Source organism: Pan paniscus, chromosome 1, assembly GCF_029289425.2.
Source record: "Pan paniscus chromosome 1, NHGRI_mPanPan1-v2.0_pri, whole genome shotgun sequence".
Lineage (NCBI taxonomy): Eukaryota > Metazoa > Chordata > Mammalia > Primates > Hominidae > Pan > Pan paniscus.
The window spans coordinates 10,235,210-10,249,456 of NC_073249.2; positions in this window are offsets into that span (position 1 = coordinate 10,235,210).

Consider the following 14,247-nt stretch of genomic DNA (forward strand, 5'->3'; position numbering starts at 1 on the left):
TTATATATAATCTGACAATGAATTTTCTTCTTACTGGTCTATAAATAATGGTATGTCATTTAATCTATGCAACCTTAGATTTTATAAAATATGCCTTAGATAAATGTGAGTTATCACCACAGAATGAAGGAAAGTCTCTAGCATGAAAGAGAAAGTCCAGAAAAACAAAGAGGAGAAAGAACTAATAGAAGATAGAAATTATGTCTGACACAGAAAAAACTAAAAAACTGAGAGTTAAGAGAAAATGTTGCATCAATGTGAGAAGAAATAGGAAAGGCAATAAACAAATCTTACACATGCATACTGTAATCTAAAGTTTAGTGATAAGTTTGAAAGTGCGAGGAAAAAATAACTTGCACAAGGTGGGGGTTGTTCTCAAGACCTCTCAGGACTATGCCCTGGGCCACGGTTACTCATATTGGCTCATAATAAACCTCTGAAAGTATTTTAAAGAGTTTAGCCTTTTTTATCAACATTAATTGGCACCCAGAATGGGGCCTCAAAGAAGACTCAGGACCCCCCGAAGTTCCAATAATGTCTAGTTTTGTCTAATATCTCAGTATTCATAAGTAATCTAGGTAAGCTATTTTAAAAAATAAATTAGGTAAATGTAATGGGATACATATTTATAAATGAACTTGTCATGTAATTTTAAATCTTATGTATTTTTAAATTAAATAACATGTTCATTACATGTCTCGATCATTTCTAATTTAAAAAACATAGAAAACATTTTTCAAAAAAATTATAAAGTGGCTCTCATCTATAAATTACTGATTTGACAGACAACTCAAGAGTTCTTTCTTCCTAGGTTTTTGCATAAATTTAAGGTTGTCATTGGTAAACTGAGTTCTTTCACCACTTTATATTGTTCTCAAAGTAAGAACATTCCATTGAAAAAGAGCAAACAGGTATTATTCACTGGCAAGAAATGGAGAAGGAAAGGCTCTCACTCTAAATGCCTCTTATCCCTGAACAATAGAAAACATAGGGATTTTAGGGCCTGGATACAGGGCAGGAAAGGAATGCTGTTAGCATGTGCAGAGTGGTATTCCAGACACTCAGGCTCAATTCATAAACATACAACTTCAAGAACCAAGTCCAAAAAATGGCAGAGATTTTCCTTTAGGAGAGGATATTTTAGTATTATAATATGTTAATGACTGAAGGTAACCAGGGGTCCTCTGTTCCACTTTATGCCAGTTTGCAGGGTCTTATCTCCCTCTGGTATCCGGTGAGGGGTCAAGAAACTTGGCGCCAGCCTGGGTAGCCTGGCTCTTGTAAGCAGCTGTGCCTATAAATACAGAGACTAAAGGAAAACAGTAAGAAAGGAAACTTTCCCAATTATTTTATCAGGGCTGCCCTGGTTACAAGGTTACTAAGAATAAAAAAATTCTAGTTAATATATAATTCTTATATGAAGTGTGCTAAAGTAAGATGTGTTATGATGAAAAAATAAAAAATAAGAAAGACATAAAAAGGTGTTCTGATTAAAAGGAAAATAATTTTCATCTATTTCAAAGGTTATTTAAAGATGTTTTATGAAACATGGTAAAAAGGAACCAGTAAATGAGAGTGATGTGAAGAAAGTTACAGATATGAAGAGATATTTTTAGTAAGAAAGGTTAAAAGGACAATACTTTTGTATAAGAAAGAATCTTGTGTGATACATTTTTGTCCTAAAAAAAAATGATGGGTTATTTAAGAAAGGGAAATTTAAGAAAAAACACAAAGTGCAAGTGTGCCATAAATGGTCTGTGTAAGTTGGAATAAGGTTTATAAAAAGAGAATTTATGAAGGAAATTCTGTATGTGATTCCATTGGCTCTAATTAAAAGAAATTATTTATAATAGCCTTCTAGAGATAGAACTTTGATATTAAAATACAGTAATGCAAAACTAAAGACTTGGTTAAAACAACAAGGTTTTCTTAAAATATTGATTTGCTGTTAATGAAATTGTGTTTTTAATTTTCAATTCTATAATCTGCTTCTGTTTTGAAAATTTTCAGGTTGATATCTGATATGGTTTGGCTGTGTCCCCACCCAAATCTTATCTTGAATTGTACTCCCATAATTCCCATGTGTTGTGGGAGGGACCCGGTGGGAGATAATTGAATCATAGGAGCAGTTTCCCCCATACTATTCTCATGGTAGTGAATAAGTCACATGAGATCTGATTGTTTCATAAGGTGTTTCCCTTTTGCTTGGTTATCAATCTCTTTTTGCCTGCCACCATGTGAGAGACAGGCTTTCACCTTCCACGATGATTGTGAACTCCCCCTAAGCCACATGGAGCTGTGAGTCCATTAATCCTCGTTTTCTTTATAAATTACCCAGTCTCTGGTATTTCTGTATCAGCAGTGTGAAAATGGACTATTACAATATCTCAGAAGTTTAACTTCTCCTGTGCCCTTCTGTTTTCAGCTTTTTCTCCCTTTGAAGAGACTTGGGATAGTAACTCTGTCCTTCAACTTTTGTTGGCTCCTGTAACTTTTTTCCAGTTCTAAATCTGTTCTTACAGCCTATTACTGAAATGTTTCATCTTGAAGGTTTTAAGAAGGTGATGTTTTCCTCCAACATAACTTAATTCTGTACTTGTGGATTTTGTTAATATGTTTAGGGGTCAGGGGCCCTCTGAGGGTTCCCTGAAAAATCAACTCACAAAAGACAGATTGGTTGAAGAGAAGGCATGCAGATTTGTTTGGTGTGTATACATGAGAGTGTTCAAAATAAAGAACCAAGATACAGGGGAAATTGCTCATTTTAATACTTAGGTTCAACAAAGTACGCACACCCATGTAAAAAAATGATTTAACAAAAGGGTTTTGATATGGTTTGGATGCTTGTCTCTTCCAAAACTCATGTTGAAATGTGTGTGATTCCTTATGTCAGAGGTGGATCCTGGTAGAAGGTAATTGGATCATGGGAGTGGACCCCTTGTGAATGGTTTATCCCCACCAGCTTAGTGATAAGTAATTTCTTGCTTAGTTAGTTCACATGAGATCTGGTTGTTTAAAAGTGCATGGGACCTTCCCCCTTGCTCTCTTGTTCCTACTCTCACCCTGTGTTGTGCCTACTTCTGCTTTGCTTTCCACCGTGATTGCAAGCTTCCTGAGGCATCACCAGAAGCCAAGCAGATGTTGGTGCCATGCTTGTACAACCTGCAGAACCATGAACCAATTACACGTCTCTTCATTACAGATGTCCCAGACCTTAGGGATATCTTTAATGTCACACAAAAATGGCCTAGTACAGAACACTTAGTGCTAGCAGACTGTGTGGGGATATCCAGAAAGGCCCATCTGTCTAGATCCTTCTTAATCTCCCTGAGCATGCATTTCCTTCCTTCTGGGCATGGGGCTTTTATAACCTACAATCCAGCGAGGAAGGTCAGATCATTTCTGTGTGACAAATTCTTACACAGACAGGTGGAGGAAACGTTAGTGTAATATTTTTAGGCTTTATGGCTGGCTTCGAAGAAAGGAATTCTGGTTTCTGGGACTTGCGCTGGGGAAGGGAGATTCTAGTTTCTTGGCCAGCCTTGAGGGAAAATGAGACTGAGAGGAGGACAAGAGAAGGCCAAATAAAAACTTTGATTTCTGAGGCTGCTTCTGAGGCTTTTATTTTGGGGTATTGTTTTCTGAGCCCCAACATATGTCTAATGTGTTCAATATAACCAGTCAACTTCTCATAATGTTGCCAAGAGACACATATTCCCCTGCTCAAGGCCACTAAAATGTAACACTCATTCATGACTCTGGACACACCATTTCTGTGTCTGATTATTTCAGGTTCTTTTTTCATCAGGTTTGAATTCCAGATAATTCAAATGGGCTTCCCATAAGAAAAGCAGTCACACTACAGAAGGCTTGATAACTAGCCCAAGAAACAAAGATTCAAAGATTTTAAGATAATTCCTGTGCTGTTTATATAAGTTTTTTTTTTTTTGATCACTTAGGAAATTTAAATGTTAAAAACCTTAAGGTTTTCTTTGGGAGGCCGAGGTAGACAAATCATGAGGTCAGGAGATCGAGACCATCCTGGCTAACATGGTGAAACCCTGTCTCTACTAAAAATACACACAAAAAAATTAGCCGGGCATGGTGGTGGGCGCCTGTAGTCCCAGCTACTCAGGAGGCTGAGGCAGGAGAATGGCGTGAACCTGGGAGGCAGAGCTTGCAGTGAGCAGAGATCACCCCACTGCACTCCAGCCTGGGCGACAGAGCGAGACTCCATCTCAAAAAAAAAAAAAAAAAAAAAAAAAGAACCTTAAGGTTTTTACATCAATGTAACTTTGTATATTGATTTTTTTTTTTTTTGAGGTAGTCTCACTATTGCCCAGGCTAGAGTACAGTGGCAAGATCTTAGCTCACTCCAACCTCCACCTCCTGGGTTCAAGCAATTCTTCTGCCTCAGCCTCCCAAGTAGCTGGGATTACAGGTGCCCACCACCATGCCTGGCTAATTTTTGTATTTTTGGTAGAGATGGGGTTTCACCATGTTGGCCAGACTGGTCTCTAACTCCTGACCTCAGGTGATTCGCCCTCCTCCGCCTCCCAAAGTGCTGGGATTACAGGTGTGAGCCACCACGCCCGGCCTGTATATTGCTTTTTAAGTCTTTTGATAATCACTCTGGTTAAATTAATAACTATTATTTTATAATGACCTGAGATTCTGTTTTAATCAAATGTTTTCAGCCTTTTACCATTCTTTGACAAACATCCTCAAAGTCAAACACTAAATGGAATCTGACTTAGACTTACTGCTGGGGGCTTATCAAAACTATAAAAATTAATCACTGTAAGATTGTAGAATCTTTTTACAGCTTTCAATTAAGTCATAAACTCCAGTATTACCACTTCCAGTCGGTTGATTGGACATTAGTTAAGAGACTCCCTCCAGCCCCATTAAAAGGAGTTTTTAATCAAATATTGTTAACTAACCCTTGTGCTGTTGAGTTGCAGGGCTTTGACTGCTGGATACCCCTATCTCATCTCAAAAGGGGCATCAGCTCCTACAGAATCTCAAACGTTAATGCTGGGATCTGGCACCAAGCTCAAGTTAACCGAAACCTCATCTTCAGATCTAGGACAAGAAGACAATTTAAAAAACTGCTTTCGCATGACACTAGACCAGGCCTGTATACAAAGGTATAAATACTTATTTAATAATTTGACTTCTATCTAATTTGTTCTATGTCTTAATACTGAATAACTTGAATATTTAGCTACCTGTGAGTTTCCTTTTCTTGTCATTGTCAGAGCTACACAAGGCTTACGTCCTCTGATTCAAAACATTGCTGATTCTTTATGCTTTGTTTACCAGTGTAAATATATATATGTGTGTGTGTATATATATGTATATATGTGTATATATGTATATGTATGTGTGTATATATATATGTGTGTATATATATGTGTGTATATGTGTGTGTGTGTTATATGTATTTGTTTCTTGTTTGAGCTACTTGTAGCTTACAAGAGTAGGTAAATCAACAAAGATTACCTTTCTCTGCTACCTGATATCTGCAAAGTTTAAAAACTATTCAGAATGCCACTAGACTTTATCTGCTTTTGTTGCTAATGCCTTAATGCTAAAGCTATGTAAGCAGCTCCCCTCTAGTCTCAGGGACTATCCCAGAAGAGGTGGCCATGTGATATTGTAAGGGCCAATTTCAAGGGATAGAATTAGTTCATACTCTTCAAATCAAGGACAGGCACGCACATGCTTAAACAGCTGGAAAATGAGGGACTTTGCTTCCTGGGCCATTTTCATCTCAACCATAAAACATGTCCTGCTTCCCATGACAGTTAAAAGAAAATTACCAAGAGGATATCAAGATATCTGGTGACAAAGCTTCCTGGGCAGAGTGCTCCCAGTCACGAGATTTATATATAGATATAGATATGGATATGAATGCATATATTTATAAGCCACCTTAAAACAAATTTCAAAGGAGACTGCACAAAACCATTGTGGTACAACAATTTCCTCTAAATTCCTTAGCTTAAATGATTTTAACAAAATGATTATATTTTGTATAGCTAATTGCTACAAGTCTGTAATTAAAACCAAGACTATGGCAGCTCAACACAAAATGTATAGATAAGTAAATTTTGTAGTCTTGCCTTTTGGCTTTTGGATTTTGTCTCTTATATTGCTTAAAAGATTTTCACCAGCATGGCACATGTATACATACGTAACAAACCTGCATGTTGTGCACGTGTACCCTAAAACTTAAAGTATAAAAAAAAATCAAATTAAAAAAAAAAGATTTTCAGTGTTGATGAAGCCCTGCTCACCTTCCTTCCCATCTGTCCTAAAACATTGGTTACAAGTATTTTGGATTTAAGTCTCTTGGCCATAGGGCTCCCCTTGAGGAACAGGAAGGACATGGGGCAGGTAGCCATAGTCACACCACTCCGGCAACAATATGGAACAAAATGAAAGTTGGGCCATTCGTGTTGCCTCTGGCAAGTATTGGCCAGAAATCTTGGCTACTAAAAATAAAAAATTAGCGGCGCATGGTGGTGGGTGCCTGTAATCCCAGCTACTTGGGAGGCTGAGGCAGGAGAATAGTTTGAATCCAGGAGGCAGAGGTTGCAGTGAGCTGAGATAGCGCCGCAGCATTCCAGCCTGGACAGCAAAGTGAGACTGTCTCAAACAAACAAACAAACAAACAACAACAAAAAAGAGTCACAGAGCTGGCCTTTGAGTGAAGCCAATCTGATCCTTAAGGAAGTGACTATATGACTCCAACATGTTCCTGTCTTAAACATGTCACATTCAAAAATTTAATTGTTAAGAATTAGATTTATATAATATATGATTTTGAAAACTTTTTAATGAGGCATATGATGTATTTTAAACATCCTATGGATGCTGGATAAAGGCAACATATGTGAAACAGTAGATATTTAAAGAGCTCTTAGGGAATGTTATTCAAATTGTCAAGCCAATATTGTCAACGTGAGAGTGTTTAATAAAACAAGGAAAAGCAAAATACAGAGGGAACAATTTTTGTCAAGAGGAAAGAATATAATTTTGTAATGTTCTAAGATATTAACCAAAGAGATTTCATGTTTGCTTTTCATTTCCCAATAGTATGCTAGTTGAAGATGATTAGGGCTATGTAAAATACATTATTTAAATAATTGAATTTTGTGGAAAGTTTTTGATCTATTTCTACAACAGTCTAGATTTTGAATTACCACAGTGAAACATGGTTTCTGGGACTATAAAATGTCAGTAAGGTGTTTCATTGTGTTGTCAGGTGTGAAGCAGAAAATAATCATGTTTTTAAGAACACTTCCTTAGGAGTATATTTTTCTTGTTGTTTACCTGAGTGAAAAATTATCTAACACGAATTTTCTTTTCTTTCTTCTAATGTAGAAGAGAAATGAAGTAAATAGGGTATATAGTAGCAGTCATTAAAAACTAGAGTCATCTAAAATATAAAATTTAGCATTTTAAAAGGAGTAAGTGACTTCTGAATGATTTGACACTCATTTTATTATCAAGTATATTTTCAGGAAGAAGTTTTTTTGCTGTTTTATTTTAAGAAATAATCAATGTCTTCTCAATATTAGCTTCTTTAATAATGTTAAATTATTCAATCTCTTCTTTGATTATAGATTGGGAATACGAGCAAATCAATTTAACCAAGAAATTTGCACAAACTCAGAGCTTAAGTTTTGGAAGCTCCTTGTTATGTTGAAGCTTTCTAATTGTCAGTATATAAAACATTATTTTTAATAATCTCTAAGTCATTGAATTAATCAATTCCATCAATAATCACCTATCATCATATTGAAAGCACAGTATTAGACTCTATGGATGTTGAATAAGACTCACTTCCTAATTCGTAGTTCAATGGCAAAAGGATTAAAAAATAATTCATAATAACAATACAACTATAACCGGCTAGCAAAGGAAACCAATTAGGTTACGTTGAAAAGAAATGGCCTTTGTAGGAAGAACACTGGGGAGCATAGAGACCAGGAGGAAGACCTGAGGACTTTAGCTTATAAAATCCAAAGGACCAAGGGGTGGTAAGTTCTAGGGATGGAGTTGTCACACCCTGCTGCTGGCATTGAGTACTGGACAATTGCTTCTTCAGTACTGAATTCTCAATGGGTACATCGCTGTTGCCATGAATAATACCTCATCTGCCCTTGTAACTTTGTGTTGCTCCCTCAAGTTTCAAAACCAGAGTGTGGTATAGATTTGGCTGATCTTACGTGAAGCATCCCATGCCCTGGCTGTCAAGAAGGGAGAAAATATTTGCCTTATGTGGTCCTGAAGTAGAATCCAGGGGCAACGTTCTCATTATGAGGAGTCAACAGGGAAGCACCTGAGCAGATGGTGCTCCCGAAGGGAGCAGTGAAGTCCTGGGTGCTTCATGCTAGATTGAGGTATGTCCAGCTGTCATTCATACACATTTGCTAATAAAAAGAGAAAAACCTCATTTTTCAGTACCTCTTTCAGCCCCATTCCCACCTTCTCATTCTCTATATTTAACCATAAAACATATTAACTGCTCTTCCACAGCCTACTTTTTGTATTTAATATATCTTGGAGCTTCTTTCCTCTCAATTTCTTCATTCTTTTTAACAATTCCATATACTATTATGAATTAGTATAATTTATTTTATTTAATTAAAATTATTACAATTTAAAGCAAATCAATAATATATTGATGCATATTTAATTTTTCCCTCAATCTTTTGCCATCAGAAATAATTTTTTGCAATGAATATGTAAAGATCATCTTGAAATTGTGTCTATTAATACAGCTGTCAGATTGATTCCCACACATTGAATTTCTGGGTTGAGAAATATACAATTTGTTATTTTGAAAAATACTGAGAAAATTTCCTCCATCGGGGTTGAAATTTTATTGACGTTAGCAGTTTATAAAAGAGCTCAATTTACTAGTCTCTCCAAAAAGAAAGTAACATTGAATTATTGAGTTCTTGCCCATCTGATACACTTGCTTATTTTTTCTCGTGACTTTTCTTTTACATTCGCTTATTGAATTTTGCCTAGTTGAAATGTGGCTTTTTACATTTTTGTTGTTACTGTTTATTAATGCAGTCAGACGTGTTAATCATTTTCTTTTTTGTTGTTGTTGAGACGGAGTCTCACTCCGTCGCCCAGGCTGGAGTGCAGTGGCATGATCTCGGCTCACTGCAACCTCCACCTCCCGAGTTCAAGTGATTCTCCTGCCTCAGCCTCCCGAGTAGCTGGGACTACAGGGGCGTGCCACCACGCCCAGCTAATTTTTATATTTGTTTTAGTAGAGACGGGGTTTCACCATATTGGCCAGGCTGGTCTCGAACTCCTGACCTCGTGATCCACCTGCCTCGGCCTCCCAAAGTGCTGAGATTACAGGCATGAGCCACTGCGCCCAGCATCATTTTCTTATTGTTTCTGGGTTATGAGTTATTCTTAGAAAGGCTTTCCCCACCACACAATTATCTTCCAGAGCTTTCAAAATGTTATTTTTCACATTTAAATTTTGGAAGCAAATTTGGAAATAATTGTGATGTAAAGTGTGTAATGGAGTTCCAAATCTGGGTTTTCCACATGGATATACTATTATTTGCTTACTGAATGATCTACATAATTTGCTCACTGTTTGGGTATAATTGTTATCCTATACTAAATTACCATACATGTTTATTTCCAGATTTTAAAATTATCTTGTACTGGTCTGTTTGCTTATTTTTCTGAAAAATGAATTTCTTACCCACCAGGTTGATGACTTACTTCTTAGTACACACAGAAAGTCCTCAAGGCAAATTGTTTCACTGAATTTAGTTTTAACTGTTGAATAATAACTGGTAATCTGAAAGTATAAGAAGTCTTGTGAGAAAGCTACATGTAGTGAAGGTTTCCCCCCCACAATCTGTGCATTATCAGCCATTCTAAAATTTTTAAAATTATCACACGGTGTATCTTTTTAAGGTTACAGTGTTGACAGCTCCTATTCAAATGCAAATGTTAAACTGCTTAAAATTTTTTTTTAACAAAATACAATGTAGCAAGAAGTAAACCCTTAGACAAAGCAGTCAAAATCCAGATAGATTACATTATATTCAAGGACCAAGAGAATCATCAGGAAAAGTCTCCTGTTATAAAAGAGATTATGCCTCTCTGTTCCCTATCTATTTACTTTCAAGAAACCATAGTAGATTAATCTCATGGCAATCTGCCAAGAACTGTGTCAGGAGCTCAGTAGAGGTTCAATATATATTTTTTAAAATAAGAAATATTGTATTCAGCCCAGGGATTGGTGTCTACTGCTACCAGGGAGAGTTAGGGAATTGCTAGACTTGTACCTTCCCTTTATCATTCTTACAAGTTACATAGGCAACCTGAATTCCAATTCAAAAACTCAAAACACATTCTCTAGAGCAGGGGCACAAACATAGAAGATATATCTGATGACAAACCACAAGCTGTTTGATTGCAGCTCTGACAGTGACTTTTAAATGAGATGTGTCTCAACCCCAACAAATCTGAAAGACAAAGCTTCTTGTTCTGTGTGTCAAAGTTCATTTGTTCATTGTTCATTTGTTATGATATGAACAGTATCTGAGTCCTTGAAGAAACAGCAGGAGGGCTTCCTTACTTAAAAGGGATTTTTTTTTCTCTTTTCTTCCCTGCCACGAATTATATTTTACTATAGTTTCCGCATGATTTTTATTGAGGTATTATTTATATACAATAAAACATAGGCACATCTTGTTTTAGAATTAACTTTATTAATGCATAATGACATAAAATAAAAATTTGAGTACATTTTAATACGTTTTGACAAACATATATACTATGTAATATCCCCCCTTTGCCACATACATACTCAAAATCAAGATAGAGAATATTTCCAACATTCCCCTAAATAACTTCTGGCTTTTTTGACTCCTTTGAAGTTGATTATGTAAAGCCCCTCCAGGTCCCTGACCCCAGGAAACCACTTAATCTGCTTTTTGCCAGTATAGATCAGCTTTGCTTTTCTAGAATTACGTATTAATGGAATCATAGAGTATGTATTCTTCTGTCTTGCTTCTTTCCTTCAGCAAAGCGTTTTTGAGATTCATCCATGTGGCTCATTATCGTGTCACAAATCTTTTGCGAGGAGGTGCCCGGTTATATCTCTTGCCCCTCTAAATGGAGTTTCTGCTATATTAAGGGGTAGACATTGTATATTCTGAATTCCAGTCCTTTGTCAGATGTACGTATTGAAATATCTTCTCCTTTCTGTAGCATGCCTGTTTACATTTTGCTCTTGAAAAGTTATTATTATTGATAAAGTGTAATTTATTATTTCTGTTCCTTTTAGTGTCCAACTAAGATGTCTCTACCCATCTCAAATTTTAAAACTATCCCCTATATTTCCATCTAATTGCTTTATTGATATATATTTTAGGTTTAGTTTTAAGATCTACTTTTAGTTTAGTTTTTTTTTTTTTTTTTTTGGTATGACGTGAAGGAAAAAATAGTACTTCACTTGTTTCCTCCCAAATGATATCCAGTTGTTCTGGCACAATTTGTTGGGAAAGCTTTTGTTTCTCCATTGAGTTACTCTGACACCTTTGTTAAAAATCAATCATCCATGTATGTCTGGTTCACATTTTAGATTTATTCTAATCCATTGATATTAGAAACCTAGCTGCCTTTATTACTGTAGTCTGTTAAATTCTGATATAAGGTAGTATAAGGCTAATGTTTCTAAACTTGTTTTACTGTTGCAAAATTGTTTTGGCTATTTTATGTCCTTTATATCCCTACATATTATTTAAGGCCAATTTATCATTTAAAAAATACTACTGGGATTTTGATTGGAATTGCATCGAATCCATACATAAATATAGGGACAAATGATATCCTAACATTTTCCAAACTAGAAGCATGCTATATATCTCTATTTATTTAGGTCATCTTTAATTTCTCTTAGCAACAATTTATAGTCTTTATTGTGCTTTTTTGTGATTTTGTATATGTTTTGTTAAGTAATCCCTCAGTATTTCATGTTTTTGATGATGTCAGAAAAGGTGAAAAGAAAACATGAGGTTATTCACAACTATTCCTTAATAGCTATGAACAGAATAATTACTGTATATGTGAATTTACTTGTATTATCTTGGCATTAATGAGTTTAATCTGATTTTTACACTGTCACAAGCTTAAAACATCTTATGAAAAATTAAGAGTGATAGCGTATTCCAAATACTTCTTTTTAGTAGAATATTCTGTTCTGAACATACCTCTAGTTTTATAGTGCATGCATGCACACACACGCACATTTTTTAAGTCAAATTAAGGTACCATAAATAGAAATGAGTATCAGACTTACACTCTAAAAATTCTAAAAACGTACTATTCTTCTGCAAAGAAATATACTTCAAATGTCACCCAAAGAGGAGCACAGCGTCCAGAAAAGCAAAGAAAGATGACATTGCAGTATTATTCACAATAGCAAAGATACAAATCAACCTAAGTTTCCATGGGTGGATAAATGTGATCTATATACACAATGGAATACTATTCTACCTTAAAAAAGAAGAAAATCTTGTCAGTTGTGAAGACATGGATGAACCTGGAGAACGTTATGCTATGTCAGATAAGCCAGACACAGAGACACAAACACTGCATGATCTTACTTATATACGGAATGCACAGTAGTTAAACTCATAGCAATAGAGAGTAGAACAGCGGTTGCCAGGGTGTGGGAAGTGGAAAAATTGGGGAGATTTTGATCAAACTTTGAGTCATAAGATCAACAAGTTCTGAGAATCTAATGTACAGCGTGGGTGGTGATGAATGGGTTAACTAATTTGATTGTGATAATAACCACAGAATGTATATGTACACCAAATCATCATTTTGTACACCTTAAATGTATACAATCTTTCTTTGTTAGTTAATTTTTTTCTTTTTTTAGAAAAGAAGAGTGTTATTCAACATAACCTCCTTGATAAAAGCCTGGAATGATAGTTCCAATATATTCCAAACTATAACATGCTCAGTTTTTTTCCTGTACTGAATGACTATAGCAATGACTAAGCTGCATGCTTAACAAGAGGCAGAAAGATTGAAAATTGAATGGTTTAAAAACTTGAATCCAGGGCTTCAACATTTGGTGAAAACTGAGAGGGAAAGAATGTTAATATTTTAATTCACAATGATTAAGCAAAGAAAATATAATAAAAACTGTAAGGATTTATAAAAACTTCAGATTATTAATGGGCTGGTAGGGATAATTCAAAGAACTTGTGATTCTTGAGGAAGAATATTGATCTTAACAAAACATTGACATCTACAATGTGTTTGTCACAAATTCCATGGCATAACTGACAGACTATTTGGGGGCATTGTGTTATCTCTAATTATTTTAATTAAGGAGTAATTTATAAAATATTTACAACTTCAGAAGTGACGCATATTATCATAGATATTTATAGTCTAGGTTTAAAATCCCTCTTAGCATCTGAAATAGCAAATTATACTTTTTACAAGTATTCTGAAATTGAGAAACAGTAAAGTGTAATAGAAATGTTTATATTGATGAAAACTTATACTTCCAATTAACTTGTGCAGCAATTCGAACACTAATGGTTAAATATTATTTGTTTTTGTGGAGTGAGAGGGTTGAAGGAGAGGGTCACAGAAGGTAATAATAAAATTACTACTTATTATATAGCTTATATAACACTGAATTCTGTCACATAAAAAGTGGAATGTCAATGTTACTGTGCTCCCCTCCAAGAAAATGATATAAAAAATGTGTCATCATTCACAAATGTAGATGAGCTGGGCAAGAGTTAGCAGAGAAGTTCTTTATGGTTTCCATGCAGAGTCAGCCTGTTTCATTATTGACTGCCAAAAAATTGATGTCCTGGTTTAAAAGTCTGACCAAGTACTTTATGTCTCCTAGATTACTTTAAAAAGGAGGGGTCATGGGGAGAATAGGAAGAAGTGAAGGCCATTAGTTGTTGGCAAAAAGCAGAGTATATAGCAGCAAGCTAAGTGGAGTGGTTGTAAGATAACTGTCAGAGACTTACAGTTTATCAGGAGGTTAATTGGAGAAAAGAGAAAATAAATCACTAGCATAGAAGAGGGGACTAGAGAAGGACATTTGCAAAGTAAGCAAAGTGCAAATAAAGTGCAGAACAGGAGAGAGAGGGAAAGTGTCATCCTAATTTCCTGGAGATGGAGAACTGTGAATTAAGAAATACCCAC